A 7,650-nucleotide genomic window follows, 5' to 3' on the forward strand; every position below is an offset into this window, starting at 1 on the left:
AGTTCTGAAGGCAAAAGGGGGTCCAACCCGTTACTAGCATGGGGTACCTAATAAAGTGGCCGGTGAGTGTATATGTTTAATGTAGGTTTTTACGTTTGTCCATTAGTACTTAGATTCATATTTGCAGTAATTAATCGTAATTTTTGTTCAGATTAGATCAATCTAAAAATGTGAAATGCTTTCACTTTTGTTTTCTAGTTTTATGTGTGCATCTTGTGACGTAAGAATACCTCTAATTGGAAAAGTTCAGCAAACGATGCTTGAAGACTGATTGTAAACAGCCATTTAAATAAGTATATTTTTTATTGGAAGAGAGTCAGTTGTATTGGCTGTCATTTTGAATCAAGAGTTAGGTTTATGTAACAAAAGAAAACTGATTTTTTTTACATAATGTGACCTTGTTGCCATCAAACCAGTGCTAAGCCCATAATAAAGTTACTGTATGTATCTACTTTTAGAAATGAAATGGCACAACACGGTTACCCCTGTGCACAGTAAATCCAGTCTCTTTGAACCATGGAGGCATATGGCCTTTATTCTCAGTAGCTACTGGCCCAGACACTGTCACTAATACAGAGGGCCACCACCAGACCCCAGAGAGCCTCCAAGGTCCACTGCACAAATCCCCCTCTGCGCTTACCATTCCGTTTATACACAGCGACTATCTGCCCCCGGCTCTCTGTGTGGTCCCCCTCCGAAAGAGGAAACGGTAAAGAGAGCTGGCATCTCATGTCTGAGATGCTCTGCCTTTTTCTGGTCATCGCCTAACCTGTATCTATGGCAGACTCTGAGCTGCAATTTAGATAAGAAACTACCTTCTTTTCTGGCTGGTTCTGTCTTCTGTGAATGTAGAAGCTAAACAAAATTACAATGTACACTCATGAGACACACTGTGTCTCGTGAGGTGGTTTCTCCATCCTCTGACTCACAAACTCCTACAGATCTGAGGTCTGTGTTCTTTTACCCTTAGATTTATTTGAGTGCTGTTTTCCAGGACATCCCTTCCATGTCGAATTTAAGGTTAGTCTTTCTTGTCTTTAGCCAAGCTGCACTCCCTTGCCATCCCTTGGATCCAAGTCCTGAGAGGGAAATGAAAGCTGGTTGGGGAGATGCAGTCAACAAGGTGGTAGGAATTTTAATGACTGGCTTTCTGCTGCCTTTCCCTCTCCCGTTGTTCTGGCCCTCAAATAATGATCTGGCAGACTTTGATGTTTGGCACCTTCTTTCTTTCTCTGAAAAGAGTGGTGGACAGAATAAAAGGCATGTCCACCACACATCCCTGCCCACTTTCTGATAAAATTGTATTTTAGTTAAATCCAAGGCAAAACAGCTTTAATCAATGGATGGACCTTCTTTTTTTTCTTTTTTTTAAGCTTTATTCTTTTAACTTTTATACTTTGGTATAGTTTCTTTATTCTCCTGCTGTTCGTTGTAGTCAGTCTAGATGCTTCAAAATAATATTACTTACAGCTTATGCATATCCATATGTGCACGTACATTGACAGCAAAAATGTGTCCTAATGTACACACATAATCACACCCAGTCACAGACTTGCATGAAATAATGATGACAGGCCGTAAAACCCCTTGTGGCAGACTACCCGGGTCCGGTGAGCAGAGAGCATTCGTCACGACCAATCAGAAGAGCCAGTAGAGTTTGTTATTGGAGCTCTGATTTTGGACCACTCAGAGGTAGGTAAGGCTGACAAAGTCCTGGCTTGTGTGTGTCTCAGTGCAAGTGTGTGGCACACTCTGTTCCTATCAGACCTCTCTCCTTCTCTTGAAGCAGAACAGATCCTCTGGATAAGCTCACCCAGTGGCAGAGAATCCCCCCCAACCCCACACCCCCCACAATACATGCACACACGTGCACATTTGTTCCTATATTGCATGTCTCCCCTCTTTCCTTCCCACCATCTCTCCTCTCCTGATCTAACATAATGGAACAAAGACAAGTGTGATTTTCCTCCTTTTCTCTGATTGCGGCTACTCAGTTTGTATTCTGTAGATGAAGGTACTGAGTTTCCCGGTGCAGGCAGGGCAGAGCTGGACCAAGTTGCTGGGAGCAGACAGCAGCCAATTGTGAATGTGAGGAAACAGATCAGTCTGTCTGGCCACAAGCGCCGCGTATTTTGCTACATGAATGATGACTGATGCCGCTGCAAAGACACCCATCATACAAGTGTGTGTGTGTGTGTGTGTGTGTGTGTGTGTGTGTGTGTGTGTGTGTGTGTGTGTGTGTGTGTGTGTGTGTGTGTGTGTGTGTGTGTGTGTGTGTGTGCGTGTGCGTGTGCGTGTGCGCATCTAGACACAACTTGCCCGTGTATGTGCAACATAGAATAAATGCATTTTTCAATTTGCTTTGGTTTCTCTGCATGTGATACAGTATTTTCCATTTGAGCTTCCAAAATGAGGGGAAACACATGTCTGCCTGTTTAGACTCTAAGACATCTATATTCTGGAGATATTGAATGATAAACCTCAGGTAATCCTTGTTTCCAAAATAGAATTAGAGCATTCTGCAAACAAACTCTTCCCCTTCTCTTCCATCCCATGGATGCTGCCTCAGACACAATTGGCATAACACAACATAAGCATGGTATGTTAAGAAGCATTCGTCATTGTTTACCAGCCAACCATATGACTGAGAAGATGATTTTCCATAATGACAGCAAGGATCAAACATACGTAACACACAATTTTTTTGTGTTGCAACAATTGTCAAAGTAGTTTGTTTACCAAGAATGATAGAAAAAAAAAAACATTTTATTGGGCTTTGGGTTACATAAAATCCCTACACAACATTAAATGAACAGCCAGATTTGGGACAATCAGGAGTTGTTGTTCACTGCAGGCATCCAGAAACCAAAAATCCATTTATTTTTTAGCACCGCAAAGACGTCAGATGGTGTTAACCATGGTCACTTCATTTCCTCCTTGCTGGCACTAAAGAATTGACTGTAGCTGAACTGTTAGATGACATCACACATGAGGACAACGCTAGCAACTGGTTATTGTAAATCAGTCATTGAAATCACAACCCAGTGATGTGGTGACTGATGGTGTGAACACAGTGGAGCACATGATGGAATGGTAAAACTCAGTTTTACATCGCAATAACCTCTAGTTAAGTAGAAGCTCATATGGCAATATGGAGTCCAGATGGTAACAGTGATCATTACCTTCCAAAATAAAACCATGTTATTGTAGAGCGATTCTGGAGATGTAGTTTGGAGTTTTGTTCACTTACATGTAGGTAATTCCCTGCAGTTAGTTTAGAGTTACAGGAGCACATGTACACACCAACACAGAGCATCGCACAGGACTGAGAAAGTTGAGAGGTGCCACCCTGACCCCAGGCCTGCAGGTGTCTGTAAGCCCAGTCTTCCACACATTGAGGTCCCAGCAGCTGACAGGCTATATGTGTCCCACAGTAGCCTTGTTTCAACTGACAACTTCAAAGGTTATGCTGCATGGGTCACAACCAAACATTATTTTCAGCATATGTGTGACTTGACAGTGGAGGAATAAAATCCCCAAAATAGAGTGGCAAGTTGTCCAGTTTTACCATATGGCAAATGTCAGTGTGACATATATGGGCTTATGAAAATAGCAAACGACGACAGGGCGAATCACGAATCCAATCGTCTGTCACACTTTATCAGCACAACTAGAAAGACTAAATCTTTCTTACAATGTGACACATTTGGTCTACAGATGCGCTCCGTTGTAAAAGAAGCCATTGGATTTTCACAGAAACCACACCGCCGAATAAAATCCCTCCAATGATGAGCAATCAGCATTAGTGTGCAGGCTTTTGCACGCCGGCGTCCCACTGGGCAACTGTCCCTCTGCGCTGCTCCTACCCGACCTATCTGAACAAAATCACCTAAAAATCACCTCAGACATGCTGCACTTTGTCATGCAGGTTTAGTTTTTGAGAGGGGACCCAAGTGGTAACAATTTGAAGTCAATAAACCCTTCTCCTCTGGCTTCAAAAGAGTAGTGTGGGTTTTCTGCATGGCGGTAATGGAATTGTTAAGCATGCTCAGGGATTTGGCAGCCAGCTCCCTTTGGAAAAGAGCGGGAGTAGAGGATGACAACTTGTTAAAATCCAGCGTTTGTTTCTCAATTTCTCTTGCTTCTGCTTAGGAATGCACACAAACACGCATGATTATATGAAAGCAGGGTTTGTGTAATATAAATGCTTTGGGTGCATACAGTAAATACAAAGAATGTCCTTGACACCTATGCAGGCATTGTAGAAATACATATAATGGTCACAACAAAGTTCTTCTGTTATATGTTGATGTTTAACTTCAATGAACATCTTAAAGAGGCTGGGTTGACCTATATGCACTATATATATATTCATGCGCTATATGAATCATGTCATGGCATAAGTTTGTTGAGATTTGGCGCTATAAAAATACAATTTACTTGGCTTGTCATTTAGATCCAGCGCTAGTGTATTCTGTGTTCTGACTGGCTTCTGTCTCACATCACAAAAGCTATGTCTCTTTAAAGGAGGCCAATTTCAAGAGAGAGAGAGAGAGAGACGAAGTACAGGTCTATTGTGCAACATGTGTTGCATCAGACACATGAGGGCAGTCTTTCAAAGCTTCCCTCCGTCTGTGGAGGAGACCAGCTTGCTGTTACGTTGTACTGTACTCTTAGGTCTCTGCCTTTGCAGTCATAATGTCTTCAATGTAAATGGTGTGTAATGACGAGTGCTCGCTCTGCTTACTGAAGCATGGTTCCAGTCCTTTATATTCAACAAGAGAGAAAATCTTTATCTGCTTCAACTGGAAGAAACCTCCCATTAGTTTTTTTTTTACTTCACTTTGCTCTGTACCTCTCTTACCAATTAAATTCCTTAACTTTTGCTGAAGTTAAAAAGGTCAGTAACAATCCCTGCCTCCTCCTTTCACTAGCACTACATCACCTGGCCAAGCCTAGAACTTCTGCATGAGCCGTCATAAGTGAATCGAGTCCAGAGTCAATATTGATCCAGGTTGTGTGTGAAGGTATCAGCCATTTCAGCACTTGCTGTGGCCCTTCAACATACAACATGCAGCTCTCTGATGCACATTGAAATGTCTCTGAACGTGTTTCTTCCCGCTGCCCTTTTCTTCCTGTAGAAAGCAGACTAATTGCACAGTTCATCCACCCTGTTCTTGTGAATGTGTGCATCTACATCAACTCTTCCCTGTTAATAACCCCGGGGTGGAGCCTGGAGGAGATTTCGGGGAGTAGGGTGGTCCTACAGAGGAAGTGGCAGCAAACCCCGGGAAGTGCTGTTGTTTTTGATGTGTTGCCGTAGTCACACAGAGTCCCCACCTCCACCACCACCTCTACCATCCACCCCACTGGCTGGAACTTCTATTCATCATCATGTCAGTCCAGCAACACACCATACACATGCATTGTCGCCACAGACACACCACCACAACTACACATATTCACTGTACACCAAATAAATAATGTAGCAGGTCACTGCCGGGCTACAGGAGTCTAAAGAGAAGAATGAGAAAATAATCTTTTTGGAAATGGGTTTGTCAGCTTCTTGCAATGTTTGTGATTTGAAACCGTTATTGGTCTTTCTTGGGTTGTAGAGTGTTTAGTGTTTTATGGTTTGTTTCCTATATGATGTCAGGCTTATAGTGGAAGTGTGCAGCTTAGCAAAGTGTGCATGCGTGCATATAAAGAAGTGTGCGTCTGTGGATGGGGTTGAGTCAAGTCATTTTTGTGATTTGTTGAAATCCCTTACAGTGCCCCTTGCGTACCTTGGCAGTGGAAACCTATTACTAAAAAGCAAATCCATTTAGCTTGAGAATGTCAACAAGACTTGTGGACTTGGGTCAGGGATAACTTTGCAGTGAACAGCTTTGCTACCTGAATATATTTGAGAGATACACTTCTGAATATTTGTCAATTAACTATCTATTCAAACAACGTCACATGTCCAGTATGTCCACACTGCATGTGATTTTCCTTCATGGGTGGAGAAAAAGCTCTCCAAAACTGAGCCTCCCTCATCACTGCTGCTAAGCATTTTCACCACTATGAGCATGTGTGTGTGCTGTGTTGTGGGGCCCCACTGTAGCTGGCTTTGTGATGTCACTCCCCACATACTGTATTATAATACATCAGGGCTGTTTCAGTAATCGTATGGAGACTGTGGGATCTGGAGCTGTTTGGTAATATCTTTCCATAATCCTAAAAAGGAATATTCATTTTATGTTCATTGGATTTAAAGCTGTGAATCATGTTTAGTCATTTGACTTACTGAGGACTTACAGCTTTACATATGTGCTTGTGCTTCTTGGCTTTTTGTATTTTGTAAATTACACAGATTTTGAATGGGGACTGTAATGTGTGACTGTAACATTTCAACAAGTATGCAGGTCAGCGGTTATCCTCATAATGAATACATCTGGCCCTGCTTTACAGCTATGGTAGCCTTCTATTGACCATGAATGTATGTAACTATTGATATAGTAACAGACACATTAACCTCCATTTGTCCATTGCACCTTTGAACTGCACATTTCCCAAAGACTCAAAGTATTACCAAAGCCCAGTAGCAGTAAATAAAAGAGTCACTAAAGCTGGTCTGATGAGAATAAAATTCCCAATCAGATCTTTACTGAAGGTGAAAACACAGCAGTCATGTTGGAAACCTTCAAGGGGGTTCGTTTCAAAGATGAGAACCAGAAATCCCAGAAGCTGGTGTGCTTCAAAGGGCTGCTGAAGGGTGGCGTATGGTTCTCTAGAGCCCTAACCCGCCGCCATGCCAGGCTGGTGTGAAATGGACACTTGTGGGCTTGGCTTGTTCTATCTGTCCACAGTGGTTAATGATAACATGCACCAGCCTCAGCACTTCACGCTGCCCACTTTAGCCTTTTGTTGCTTGCCAACTTGTGTGTAGGGTCTCAGTGTTAATTCTTCTGCACCAGAGTTTGGTACCTACTGGACTCATTCTGCATAATAACACTCACCAATTTTAGCCATGGGGAATTGATACAGCACCATTCATGTCTCACATTTGCTGACATTTAGTTTTTTTTATTGTTCTATTCATGTGTTTCACCCACTATGTAACACAAGTATTTTGTATTTTAATTTTAAAAAATTCAATACACACTCAAATAGGCTAAATTTTACTAAAAATATTCATGACTTTTTTTCTGTATTTTGAAAGTAGATTCTGTTTTAGTTAGTTTTTTTTTTCTTCCCTTAAATTATAGAATCTTCTGATTTATTTATGATTTCACTTCTTACATTTAATCTCTTTATATTAAAATAAAAAAAATAGCCTACCCGTATGTTACATTTATTTTCCATTGTTACATACACTGGTGTAGGCTATGTATTTAAAAAAAGTAAATAATAATAAATAAAGGAACGTACAGAGGCCCAAAGGCCTTTCAGGCCTGCACCATATGGACCTTCCTATCCGTGTAAATATATTTCTCCAGTATTATCAAGCCTGTATTGTTGCAGTACATTTCCCCCTTTTGTGTCTTTGAACTTGTATACTGCTCTTTGGCTGAGTGGTAAAATATGACAGGCCATTCCCCCCCCCCCCTCCCCCGCGGTTCCAAACTAAAAGATTAACATTGTGATTCCCAGTGTCCCAGCAGACAG

The sequence above is a fragment of the Etheostoma cragini genome, chromosome 7, assembly GCF_013103735.1.
Source record: "Etheostoma cragini isolate CJK2018 chromosome 7, CSU_Ecrag_1.0, whole genome shotgun sequence".
Classification (NCBI taxonomy): Eukaryota; Metazoa; Chordata; class Actinopteri; order Perciformes; family Percidae; genus Etheostoma; species Etheostoma cragini.